Genomic DNA, 14,556 nt, shown 5'->3' with positions numbered 1-14,556 from the left:
GGGTTGTATCTGGGGCCTGTTCGATTGTCTCTGAACCTACCCCTCACAGCACTGTTATTAAAATTTGCATTTCCGTTGCAATTGTTTCCGTTGAATCTCTGACTATTCCTAGTATAATAATTATTAAATCCGTTTCCGTTCCGGTTTACGTTTGGCGCCTCAGTCGCTCTCCTCTGCATAACCAGCTGTCTTGGCCGATGTTCATCTTCCTCGATCATATGTATAGTGTCAAGTGTAGTCACGAAAGAGTCAAGGTCATGCTCATTAATATACAGCATTCGATTTCTGATGCTGGCCGGAAGTTGAGATTTTCAAAATGGTTCAAATGGCTCTGAGCACTATGGGACTCAACTGTTGAGGTCATAAGTCCCCTAGAACTTAGAACTACTTAAACCTAACTAACCTAACGACAACACACACATCCATGCCCGAGGCAGGATTCGAACCTGCGACCGTAGCGAGTTGAGATTTTAATATGCCAATCACGTCTTGTAGAGGCATAGGCTTATCCCAATACCGCGATTTGTTTATATATTTCTCAAAGTACTTCTTTAAAGACCCACTTGAAAAGGAAGAAGATTCCGGGTATAAAACCTCCTGCCTTAAACGTTCTTGTACTGCTTCTGACCAGTATTTGGATAAAAATTCTCGTTCAAAATCTTCATGTGTGTCCCAAGTTGATATCATATCAGATGCTCATATAGCTCCTGACCCCTCAATATAACCGGTCACGAAACTAACCTTTTGCCACTCACTCCAATTTTTTGGCAATAGTCCCTTAAAACATCTTATAAACACTATGGGATGAACATTTTTTTTGTCTGGGTTGTAGATCTGAAATTGTCGTTGTTTCAGCATTTTCTCCTCAGTTATGCTTTTACAATTACAGTCATTATGACTGCCCTCATAGTGTAGTGATTGATGTTGATTGGAAAAGCGAGCGTGTGCATTAATGTCCCTTTCAGTACTTGATAGGCCGCATATTCTCCTCAGTTACGCTTTTACAATTACAGTCATTATGACTGCCCTCATAGTGTAGTGATTGATGTTGATTGGAAAAACGAGCGTGTGCACAATTACAGTCATTATGACTGCCCTCATAGTGTAGTGATTGATGTTGATTGGAAAAGCGAGCGTGTGCATTAATGTCCCTTTCAGTACTTGATAGGCCGCATATTCTCCTCAGTTACGCTTTTACAATTACAGTCATTATGACTGCCCTCATAGTGTAGTGATTGATGTTGATTGGAAAAACGAGCGTGTGCATTAATGTCGCTTTCAGTACTTGATAGGTTAAATCATGTAGCTTAATTGATGGATCGTGTTATGGGTTCATTTCCTTGCGTGGAACGCAAATCCTGTATAGCTGCTCTGACCGTTTGTTCAATATTGTCTGAAGAAATGCTTTGCATTTCCAAACTTAACTGCGAGAATTTTCCTGCGAGAATGTTTACCTTATGATCAACTTCGTGCTGCCTCTCCTTTATGTTATTTATGGATATATCCCAACTTTGAATGTCCTTCGGAATCTTGTCTTGTAATTGTCTCAAATCCTGCATATCTGCTGACATCTCATTTACTTGTTGCTTTAATTCATCTTGGACTTCAATTAATACCGGAATTACGCCATAGAACATGGCATCTGTTCTTGTGCTTGAACTATCTGTGGGATTGACTCGACCTGCTCTTTGATAGTATCAAGCTTAGTAGCAACATACTCGGTTAGCTCTAGGCGTAACTTCTTCGCATTTTCATTACACTGTTGAGTGACTTGCTCAATTTGAGCAGCGATTTTAATTCTGTCTTTTCATTCTGAATTTTGAATTCTTCCGCAGTTTTATTTAATTTATCATCAAATTTGTGAAAACTCTCTACTAATTTATTATTTATTTCCGCTTGATTAGCTTCTAATTGCTCATTCAACTTTGTTTGATTAGCTAGTAATTGCTCCTGGACTTCCACTTGATTGGCTGATAATGGTTCCACTTTCACTTGATTGGCTGCTAATTGTTCATTCATTTCCCTTTTAGTCTCTATTTGCGCTTTAGTTAATTCCCTTTTAGTCTCTATTTGCGCTTTAGTTAAGTCTGTCACATTTTTGGCTAACAGTGTTAACTGCTGCATGATTATAGTCAATGGGTTTATTTCGTCCTGCTCAGATGACATCGAAACACCTAAGCTTTGTTGTGAGGCCTGATTACTGCTGCCGCTAGGCACTACTTCAGTTAACCTAGCGTCTAATGTATCACTAACGTCAGAAACAGCTGAGGGCTGTTGTGATTCGCTCTGCGGTTGCATTGCCATTTTATAAGCCACCCTAGTAGGAACCATTAATACACAGATCACTCGCATCTGAGTTAATGATCTCACTGACCTATACTTTGCATAATATTCACTTACAATAAACACTTCCTATCTAAAGTTCAACCCAACAGTCACTCAACCAATCTGATTCAAAAATTATTCGAAGTCCACCGATAGACATTTAAATAGTTATTCTAAATTTCTATCTACAAAAATTTAATTCTATATTGTCTGGCCTGGACGACGTTCTCACAGGTTGTGGCGAAATTGTGACTTCTGGAACAGGCCTCGTCTTATTTCTCTCGTGCACATGCAACATAAAATTCACAAATGTTTAAGTAATGCCCAAAAATGTGTCCTGTCACAGTGAAGATAACTTTAATATTTTTTGTGGGATCTAAAATTTTAAAACCTCTCTCACACCGGCCTCATTTAGCTTCACTGACCAGGATAGTAAAAAACATGGGTATATTAAGGGAATTTTCATTCACAAAGCAGGCTTATCACATTCACACAGTTAAGTACTGTGATATCCTGATTAAATTGAGCTTAACTTAAATTCCATAAGGCAGTGAAGCAATTTCGAAGTCTCGGTGCGACGAAAATTGTCACTCGATCTCCTGAAAACATTTGTAATAATTATTAACTTTCGGTGATCACATGGGGAAGACCGGAGATCTGCTGGTAAGGCCGTGTTAGCCTATTTATTGAAAGTAATAAGCTGGATATCTTGAGCATACAAAACGGGAGGTTCGTTCAGTGTAAATCAGACGTTCCCCACTGATCCCCTGCAACACAGCGTAGTAAGCAGACACTGTCAACAATAATCAGTTAAATAATATGAGAACACACTTACTTTAGTTTAGTTCATGTATTAAATTCCTTCTCATACAGAATCTCATCAAGATGGCGACTAGCTCAACAATACATACATATACATCTTCGTTCTTTCTCGGCTAATCGGCAAGATTCTTTTCATAAGAGAAAATCATAGATAGCAGAGAAGCTATTCCATGGAGTAAATGCACGCTCCAAGGAATAATAGGGCTTGAAACTACTTTGCATTGATAATCATCGTATATTAAAGTTTAGGAATCGGTTAGGTAAGAAGGGATATTTCGTGATACGTTTACAGTTATATAATTTATAAAAAAATATCTGAAAATATCGCGGGAGAGACCGCTGCAGGAGACATTACACGCTGTCATCGATTTTCATACAGAGCACTACGTGCTGCTACCAACATAAAAACCTAAACAGCCTACTTACAGTTTCAGTCAGGAGTAAATGGTTGGAACGACTGATCTAAAGTGTACGTGGGGCATACTGGATAATTCACTGGCACAGTTTCACTAGAAACCGCGGTGGGTGCCTCCATCGCAACAGAAGAACCTCGTCTTCTTGTACCCAGGGCTTTTTTTACCTCCTCACTTTCTAAGGAACCCAGGCATCAAGATCCTAAGGCACTGAAATGGCACGCCACACTGAATCATAAACTGGGTCTGGAGGATGAATCTTTCCTCTGCAATGGGCATCCTGTAATATTCTGCCCACATACGACTCACAATATGCCTTCACAGTTTTTTAATTTAGAAGAGAAGTTCTGGCAGAAGCGTGATTCTAGAGATAAATTACTGTGAATGTTGACAGGACAGCTCAGAGACAAATGGCCATGAAAGGCCTTAAATCAAGTCAAGACATTTTGTATTAAACATCACTGACTAAGCGGCAATGTGTTCACTTTAGTATATGCTGTACACGCGACACATTTCCTTATTGTTATTAAGGCCCGGATCACACACATCGTATAGTCGTCCCCTTATTGCCTTTTAAAAACAACGAGTATTATTCGCCTTCATATAAAATTGTAAAAATTGGGAACATATGTCAGTTAGCTACTAGTCAGATATTGTTGATAGAGAATAAGCTAAAACAGACGTATAAGGCATCCTAAGACAGAGACGAAATTCTACGAGATTGACACAGCTTAACTGGAAACTAATATGAAACTGAGAAAGCAGGAGTACACCCGGTATTAAAACCGCTACTAACGCATTAAGAGCTGTACGTGGATTAACTTTAAAGAGATTTATCCGATTCGAGTAATTAAGAAGCTCCTTCAATCAAGGCAATAAAATACGTAAGTAGAAACACATTTGACACTTGCGAACAATACAGTTCTGTAAATATTTAAGGAAACGAACTCCCAAAATCAATATGAAAATTCACTGACGTCAAACCATAATAACATCTACGTTACATGACGGTAATACATTAAATTTTCACATTCAGGGAAAACGACGAAAACGTTTGTTGATATTTCAATCGAAAACATTTAGAAATGTTGTTCACCCTTGGTCTATACAGATTATAGGAAGTGGGTGACTGGATTACTTGAAGAACTGAGTTGTACGAACACTCTAACGTTGTCACAAAGCCAAATAAGCGTTGGAAGACGCAGAAGTAGGCTAAGTTCAACAATGTGCAACTTGTCGTAGCAAGCTTGTGAATGAAACTGATCGGACAATCTATACAAAAGACGCAGATAGCTGGATGAGACCAGTGATGTGTGGCCTGTAAGGCCCTTGAAATACCAAAGGAAAATACTCTCTTCTCTGACCGTTTCACCCAAACTTGTATATTCAAGAACTCTCGAAGGCTGTGAAACAATTCTGTTGCTACGATGAAAGCTACCTGTCACAATCGCAATTCTCATTATTGTTTTTTCTTTAACATATAATAAAAACAGAAACTCTGCAAACACGATTCTGTACCGTACATTTGATCTCTGAAAGCGAAAATGTCTTTCATAAACACGACAAGAGTGCTTGAGGAAGGACTCTGGAGAATGGCTACGACGACCAGTCAGGACTATACGTGTCGCGTGTTTTAAAAGTGCAAAACGTGCTCTCGCTTCTTCCGTTTGGCGTGAATGTGTTGGTATCCACAGGCGCTGCTACGGTTGAGTAGGATGTTAAGTAGAATTCGCTTACTGGCGTTCTTTCTCAAATCTCTTGCTAAAAATGTTTACATTGGCTCTGGTTCACATTGTGTAGCGATACTTACTGCATTTCCAGATTTTTAAAGGGAGCGCTACTATATTCAAACGATACGTTTATTCAGTGAGAGATTTTCACTCTGCAGCGTAGTCTGCGCTGATATGAAACTTCCTGGCAGATTAAAACTGTGTGGCGGATCGAGACTCAAACTCAGGACCTTTGCCTTCCGCGGGCAAGTGCTCTACCAACTGAGCTACCCAAGCACGACTCACTCCCCGTCCTCACAGCTTTACTTCTGTCAGTACCTCGTCTCCTACCTTCCAAACTTCTCCTGCAGGAGAGCTTCTGTAACGTTTGGAAGGTAGGAGACGAGGTACTGGCAGAAGTAAAGCTGTGAGGACGGGGCGTGAGTCGTGCTTGGGTAGCTCAGTTGGTAGAGCACTTGCCCGCGGAAGGCAAAGGTCCCGAGTTCGAGTCTCGGTCCAGCACAGTTTTAATCTGCCAGGAAGTTTGGAACGTTCGTTCTTTGGAGAGATGGGCAGTTCTTAAATCACAGCAGAGAATCAAGTTTATTTTGATGCATCCGAGTGTCAGGCCAGTTGAATTCATCAAATCCCCTTTTAGCAAGAATGTTTCACCATTTTCTGATACATAAGGAATCAGTTTTGTTTAGATCTGTCACTTGAGGTGATTTATTGCATCACGACTCTCATGCTGGTCATAATTATACGTTAAACTCAGTTATTATCCTTCACCAAACATTTTGATATTTTCATGTTCCCTTCGCTGTGCTATATAATCCTAATGTCTTTTCAACTTAATCTGTATTTTGCTGTCGACATCGCATTTTATCAGGTAATTAGGCAGCTATACTAAATTTCCTGAATAGTTATCGCAGTAAGTGTATATACGAAAACAAGAAGTTAGTAGTATGCTTCGCCTACTTCTTTGCATGTTTCACAGTCAATAATGTTAGTCAGCAGTTGGAGTTGCAGACAGAGAGATGGCGATTAGTCACTTTATATAGGGCGGCCGTGCTTTGTCTTTGAATTTCATATCTCTAAACAAAAAAACTAGGCTGAAAAATTGGATGCAGCTTCCTCACTGCACGCAACTTCCGTACAAGTTGGGTCAGGTACACGTTGCACAAATTAGAAACTTTCTAAATTTTAGTTAAGTGTTCATTTGTACCCACTATTATTACGTTGTACAAAGTAGGTTATTTCATTCCTTATTATACTCGTTTAAGAGATGGTAGTCAGTTATCATTATCGTATCACTTTATGGGCCTAAACTTCGTATAAAAGACATTTTATTCAGGGAATATTTCAGTACACACATTTGCATTTAATTGGAATTTAGTCGATAAACGGTGGGTTTGCACCTCTTAAAAATCAGTTTACTTGCTTCACTATATCTGTCGATACATGAGTCGACCATCTTTACATTCCGTAGATAATGTCTCTACATCTTGAACCATTCACGAAATAAAATGGGTATTACTGCTTATGCCACTCATACAGAAATTCATACTTTTGTGTTTAGTGCTAATTATTAAAAACGTCAGTTTGAGCGGCGATTTCGTCTTTTATTAGCAATGAGCATACTAAAAACTTGAACAGTAAGCTACTTGAATTGTAAAAGTTTTGCCGCTTTCACATGTATTCTGTAGATTACAAAATCAAATGGCTCAGAGCACTATGGGACTTACCCTCTGAGGTCATAAGTCCCCTAAAACTTAAAACTATTTAAACCTAACTAACCTAAGGACATCACAGACACCCATGCCCGAGGCAGGATTCGAACCAGCGACCGCAGCGGTCGTGCGGTTCCAGACTGTAGCGCCTAGAACGGCTCGGCCACCCCGGCCGACTGCAGATTACAATGAACATAGTTAAAGCATTTTTGTAGTGTACGTAAGAGGCCAAAATGAACCTAAATGAAGTTCGCTAGTATTCCCATGTTCGACACGCACAAACGCTTAGTACACAGATGGACACTAACATGGCTGTTGAAGAGCACGCAATAACGAAATTTACAGGAAGGATACAATCGTGGCCACACAAATAAATAGAGGAGGCTGGTTCTGAGCACTGTGCAGTGCACAGTTTACACTGAAAGCTCGCACGTCAAAACGCAAGACGTACCTCCACCCGTCTACTACTTCGGGCACTTTTACATTGAACACAGTTATGTCCATATCGCAGTACCACCGGCGAAACAGGCAACGGGGCGGGGTATGTATCACGTACTACGACAGAGGCGCCCACCAAACATCGTGGAGGCAAAAAACCCTCATGTTAGTTGGAACGTGGTGTGGAGGACTACACACGCGATTACACTGGATACTGACGTCCCATCCACACGGTACATCACAGTCAGCGGAAAACAGATCAACTAATCACGCCTCCACAAGATAAATATGGGAGATCAGACTCTTTGTGCAGACTGCGGATTACCGGACACGGAAGAGCACCGTCTCAAATGTGGAGCGGCAGAAGACGTATGGTGCTTGGTGTGACAAATTTTGTCGTATTTTCTACGACTGACTCCGGAACACATCACATCTCGGCTGTTTCCGGATGAGCAGTTTTTTCCGCACACCAAAACCAACGCTGTGACGTGGGTCCGTGGGCATACGGTACAATATTTATTTCACAGTGGACCTAAAGATGATTTGGACTTTTGGAACTATCTACAAGAACGTCATTGCAAGATTGTACTCATTTTCTAATTATTTGGGGAGTGCCCTACGGACCCACCACGCAGCTGGACCATCAACAGCTGGGAGAAGACACCTATTGGCTAAGCTGACCAGAACATGTCCGATTATCGATGGAATAACATACGACATGAATGAAGACGTACCAGGGCGATGAAGCGTAACGAGAGAAGCGACACACTGAATCGTTTACGAAACACATTTTTCGGTCCCCTATATACAGGGCTATTACAAATGATTGACGCGATTTCATAAATTCACTGTAGCTCCATTCATTGACATATGGTCACGACACACTACAGATACGTAGAAAAACTCATAAAGTTTTGTTCGGCTGAAGCCGCACTTCAGGTTTCTGCCGCCAAAGCGCTCGAGAGTGCAGTGAGACAAAATGGCGACAGGAGCCGAGAAAGGGTATGTCGTGCTTGAAATGCACTCACATCAGTCAGTCATAACAGTGCAACGACACTTGAGGACGAAGTTCAACAAAAATCCACCAACTGCTAACTCCATTCGGCGATGGTATGTGCTGTTTAAAGCTTCTGGATGCGTCTCTAAGGGGAAATCAACGGGTCGGCCTGCAGACAGCGAAGAAACGGTTGAACGCGTGCGGGCAAGTTTCACGCGTAGCCCGCGGACATGCTGGAAAATTGGCTCATGCCACAACTGGAGACCGACAGCGCCGACTTCATATTTCAACAGGATGGTGCTCCACCGCACTTCCATCATGATGTTCGGCATTTCTTAAACAGGAGATTGGAAAACCGATGGATCGGTCGTGGTGGAGATCATGATCATGATCAGCAATTCATGTCATGGCCTCCATGCTCTCCCGACTTAACCCCATGCGATTTCTTTCTGTGGGGTTATGTGAAAGACTCAGTGTTTAAACCTCCTCTACCAAGAAACGTGCCAGAACTGCGAGCTCGCATCAACGATGCTTTCGAACTCATTGATGGGGACATGCTGCGCCGAGTGTGGGAGGAACTTGATTATCGGCTTGATGTCTGCCGGATCACTAAAGGGGCACATATCGAATATTTGTGAATGCCTAAAAAAACTTTTTGAGTTTTTGTATGTGTGTGCAAAGCATTGTGAAAATATCTCAAATAATAAAGTTATTGTAGAGCTGTGAAATCGCTTCAATCATTTGTAATAACCCTGTATATTACCTCGGTGTAGGAAAGCACCGAGATACGTAGTTCAAATGGCTCTGAGCACTATGGGACTTAACATCTGAGGTCATCAGTCCCCTAGAACTTAGAACTACTTAAACCTAACTAAGCTAAGGACATCACACACATCCATGCCCGAGGCAGGATTCGAACCAGTGACCGTAGTGGTCCGTGGTTCCAGACTGTAGCGCCTAGAACCTCGGCCACTCCGGCCAGCACCGAGATACTTGTTTTGCTTACTTAGTGCACACTGCGGTGCTAGATACATCTATTTCCGGTGTGGTATAAAGGAAATACAAATTACATTCCTCCTACTTTGACGGGCGAGGGTGGCACTGTGGCCACGCCTCGGTTTACGACCCCTGCCCCCTCTGCCTTCCCCGCCCTCCCTCCCACACCTCCCCTACATAGAAAAGAAAAGGGATGAAAGCAGTAGAGAGGTAAAACAATTACAAGACAAGAAACTCAAAAAGACCCTCCTAGGAACCTTACGATATTTCAAAGACGTCCATGTATGCAGAATAAGATTTTATCTCTGCAGCGGAGTTCTGCTGATATGAGACTATGTGCCGGTCTGAGAGTCGAAATCGTGAACTTTGCCTTTTGTGCGAACTTCATTTAACAACAAAGCTATCCAGGCGCGAATCACGTCCTCACAGCTCTGCTTCCGCAAGTACCTCATCTGCTACCTTCAAAACTCACAGAAAGACCCCTAGAAGAAAGGTTATTGCAGAGACATGGCTTAGCCGCAGCGTAGGGGAAGTTTCCAGAATAAGATTTTCACTCTGCAGCGGAGTGTGCGCTGATATGAAACTTCGTGGAAGTTTAAAACTGTCTGCCAGATCAAGACTCGAACTCGGGACTTTGCTCTTTCTTTCTTCTTTTTATCCATTCGTTGTGAGTGGAAAATGAAGGAGGAAAAATGCCACCGCTACTTTTTCCCTAATTAAACAAAAAAAATCACCAGTTTAGTCATTGGCCCCCATCTAATCTTACTCCCAGTACGACTAACCTAGAGTTATAAGGGGCCGAGAAAGGAAAAAAGGAAAGATTGAGCTGCCGACGCTTGACTCAGGACTTCCTCACAGCTTTACTTCCGCCAGTACATCATCTGCCACCTTCGAAGCTTCACAGAAAGCACCTGCCGGCGGAAAGCAAAGGTCCCTATTTCTAGTCTCGGTCCGGCGCACAGTTTGAATCTGTAAGGAAGTATCGCACAGTATCTCAAACACTCCGCGGTAGACTGAACTTGTTATTCTGCATATAGTTGGTATTTGCCACCAATTTTCGCGGATATAGAGTATGCGGTACTGTATTCTAGCGCAATGAGGTAAACATAAAGTTCCTCAGTAAAAATCACAAGGTATTCAGAAAACACAAGTAGAGGATTTAACTACGAACTTTTTGATCACTGTAAAATCCAACACACCTTCTGTACATTTACGGGAAACATGCAGATACAAGGTATAAATGGCTCTGAGCACTATGGGACTTAACATCTGAGGTCATCAGTCCCCTAGACATAGGACTACTTAAACCAAACTAACCTAAGGACATCACACACATCCATGTCCGAGGCAGGATTCGAACCAGCGACCGTAACAGCAGCGCGGTTTCAGACTGAATCGCCTAGAATCGCTCGGTCACAATGGCTGGCTATAAGGTGGAGTACGAACAAAATGACAGCGACAGTCTATAGAATGACGTATACAGCTCCTTCTGCGACATGAGAACTCTGAACAGAACCATGTGTGACGAAACGAAAATAAATATGTACGGCGTGAGTTTATATTGCTTCTTATCTCGTTACCTAGACAGTGGAAATAATACTGTATTCAGTTTCAGCTTTGAAGGGTTCTTTAACAATATGATAGTATAGTGAAATACACTAGACTACTTCAAACGTTGTAACATTACTCTTCGGGGCTTTGAATTTATTTTAACATAATTAATCTACCTCCAGAGCGCTAATCAGATACCACTGCTAGGTATGAGACATAAACTACGTGCGGTTGCAACTCCTCAGGAATGTGAGAGTGGAGCTGGTTGTAACAACCTAACAGTCAAATGGCTCAAATGACTCTGAGCACTATGGGACTTTACTTCTGAGGTCATCAGTCCCCAAGAACTTAGAATTACTTAAACCTAACGAACCTAAGGACATCACACACATCCATGCCCGAGGCAGGATTCGAACCTGCGACCGTAGCGGTCTCGCGGTTCCAGACTGTAGCGCCTATAACCGCTCGGTCACCACGAACGGCCAACGTAACGGTCCACAGGGGAATTGCAGTTGAACATGTACACATCAGCCACATGTCGCCAAGTTGCGTTTGCTCCCCTTGTGTCTCCTAAGTATGTGTCCCACTCGCAGAACTTTTCCCATGCTCGTGATTCTCTTAATGATTTGGCTATGCGAATCTGCTGTAGGAATGTACAGGCCTCCTTGTGAACGTTCCCTCCCCCTATATTTTAATTTTTTCAGCTTTCAAATATGAATGAGGGATGGTAAACCAGGAGAACGCGCTTTATTGCTAAAAGAACTTGAATAACTTACTTAATAAAAGGAAGCGTCTCATTATTTTGTAAATAAATCAGTTCCTCAAATTTAAATGGGTGTCTGTTATTTTGGAGAGTGATAACACTACACAAAATTTTACACATATCAAAAAAAAGTTATTCATCACCCCGGTTCCTAGAAATCCTGAACATAAACGTTGACTATGGATATTGTACCACAGACACAGTCCCTTTGACTGATCAGAGATATCACTAAAACCGACCAAAGAATTAAACAACCAAGCTTGAGCCGCACCTGTTTCACGGAGGGGATCCGACAGCTGATCCCTTCTAGTCATTCCACGAGGAAGAAGGTACACTGCTCGTTTGTCTGTAGTTCAACCATGCCTAGACGGTCAACACTGCCGTTAGATCGCGTCTGCTTTGTTACTTTGTGCCAGGAAGGGCTCTCAACAAGGGAAGTATCCAGGGGTCTCAGAGTGAACCCAAGCGATGTTGACATGCCTCGCTCAGGCCGACCAAGGGCTACTGCAGCAGTGGATGACCGCTACCTACGGACTATGGCTCGGAGGAACCCTGACAGCAACGCCACCATGATGTCTAATGCATTTAGTGCAGCCATAGGACGTTGCGTTACGACACAAACTGTGCGCTATAGGCTGCGTGATGCACAACTTCACTCCCGACGTCCATGGCGATTTCCATCTATGCAACCACGACACCCTACAACGCGGTACTGTTGGGCCCAACTACATACCGAATGGACCAGTCAGGATTGGCATCACGTTCTCTTCGCCGATGACTGTCGAATATGCCTTCAACCAGACAATCGTCGAAGACGAGTTTAGAATCAGCCCAGTCAGGCTGAATACCTTAGATACACTATCCAGCGAGTGCAGCGAGGTGGTGGTTCCCTGCTGTTTTGGAGTGGCATTATATGGGAACGAAGTACGCCGGTGGTGGTCATGGAAGGCGCCATAACAGCTGTACGATACGTGAATGCCATCCTCCGACCGATAGTGCAACCATATTGGCAACATAATGGCGAGGCATTCGTCTTCATGGACGACCATTTGCGCCCCCATCGTGTACATCTTGTGAATGACTTCTCTCAGGACAACGACACCGCTTGACTAGAGTGGCTAGCATGTTCTCCAGACATGAACCCTATCGATTATTCCTGGGATAGTTTGAAAAGGGCTGTTTATTGATGACGTGACCCACCAGTCACTCTGGGGGATCTATGCCGAATCTCCGTTGAGGAGTGGGACGATCTGGACCAACAGTGTGTTGATGAAGTTGTGGATAGTACGCCACGACGAATACAGGTATGTATCAATGCAAGAGGACGTGCTACTCGGTATTACAGGTACCAGGTGTACAGAAATCTAGACCACCACCTCTGAAGGTCTCGGTGTATGGTGGTATAAAATACAATGTGTCGTTTTCATGAGCAATAAAAAGGTCGGAAATGATGTTTACGTTGATGTCTATTCCAATTTTCTGCATAGCTTCCGGAACTCTCGGAACCGAGGTGATGTAAAACGTTTTTTGATGCATGCACTTCATTTATTCTTCTTTTCGACGAAACATACTTCCTAACATCGCCTTCACCAACCATGGTGTTATTAACATCATCTTGACCAACCAAGGTGTTATGAGAAGCTAGTGAACACAGCAATGCTTCATAGTTGCAACATAGGTATGGGAATTTTACACTGGGTGAACATTAATATAACTGACAGGGACGGATTCCAGACTGAAAATTGTGGAAAGAAGTTCCTATGAGCAGGTATCTGGAAATGGATTGGTGCCATGGTATATGGTGCTGATGAATGACAGTTCGCCTGACTACGTGCCATCTGTTCCTTGTGTGTTGCAGGCTGTGTGATTGACGCACCGTACTGCAAACAGCAGAACGGTCCGGTACTCACGTCAGGAAGACGAGATGGAGATTGTGTACGACAAGGCAAATGAAAAGCGCGACAGGCAGCTCGGCTGTACCAGAAGAAGTATCCCCACAGACACCCACCTCATTAGACTACATTGCAAGCCATTTTTTTGAGTTTGTGTGATGATGGGTCCTTTCAGACAGCTGAATGTATGATAGGTGGTGGACTATGTTTACACCTGATTATGAGGACTGGGTTCAGCAGGATATTCAGACGAAACCTAGCACAAGCTCCAGATAACTGGCCCGTCAGCATGATGTAAGCCGAAGTAAAATTATATATCTCCTGCATGACAACCACTACTATTCTTATCAGCTGCAATCCCAGGGGGACCACCTTGAACATCTGTTGTGACATGGATGCGATGCAACTCTGTACTGTGTCCTGGGATGATTTGTTGTTGTTGCATGCACACTGTCCATTTCCGGACACACGTTCTTTGGACCTTTTTTCCTTTATTTCCAGTAAGGAACCCGTCCATGCGGGTTATCGGTTTTATTAAAGTTCGTCCTGTATACGTCCTTATATCCTTCTCTCCCATTGTCGACTATCTCCTCCTCCATCCCTCTGTATCTCTCTGTACATCACCTCCTTCCCTCTCTCTCTGTCCATGTCCTCCATCTCCCTTCTTCTTCCATCTCCACTTCCTCCTCTCGTTGTTCATCTGCTCCTTCCCCCTCTCTCTTTCCTTCTTTCCCATCTTTTTCAACACCTCTTAACCCTTCCTCTGACCGTCAGCCTTGTTTATTGTTACTAATCATTCACATTGCGTAATAGTACTCTATAATACGCCAACGAGCCAAAAATAAATTTTCATATTTTTTGTGAAAAACAACTGCGAAGCAGAAAACAAAACAGCACGTATTTGTGTATACAATTTTGAT

At 42.7% G+C, this 14,556-nt stretch overlaps 1 non-coding gene across 1 annotated transcript; it reads left to right on the top strand.

Moving 5' to 3' along the window:
• The first annotated feature begins 5,717 nt into the window (after window positions 1–5,717).
• Trnap-cgg (transfer RNA proline (anticodon CGG)) lies at window positions 5,718–5,792 on the top strand. Its single transcript has one exon. It is a non-coding gene; the product is annotated as a tRNA-Pro (tRNA).
• The last annotated feature ends 8,764 nt before the right edge of the window (window positions 5,793–14,556 follow it).

The sequence above is a fragment of the Schistocerca nitens genome, chromosome 1 (genome assembly GCF_023898315.1).
Source record: "Schistocerca nitens isolate TAMUIC-IGC-003100 chromosome 1, iqSchNite1.1, whole genome shotgun sequence".
NCBI lineage: Eukaryota > Metazoa > Arthropoda > Insecta > Orthoptera > Acrididae > Schistocerca > Schistocerca nitens.
This window is presented reverse-complemented; position numbering and strand designations above follow the sequence as displayed.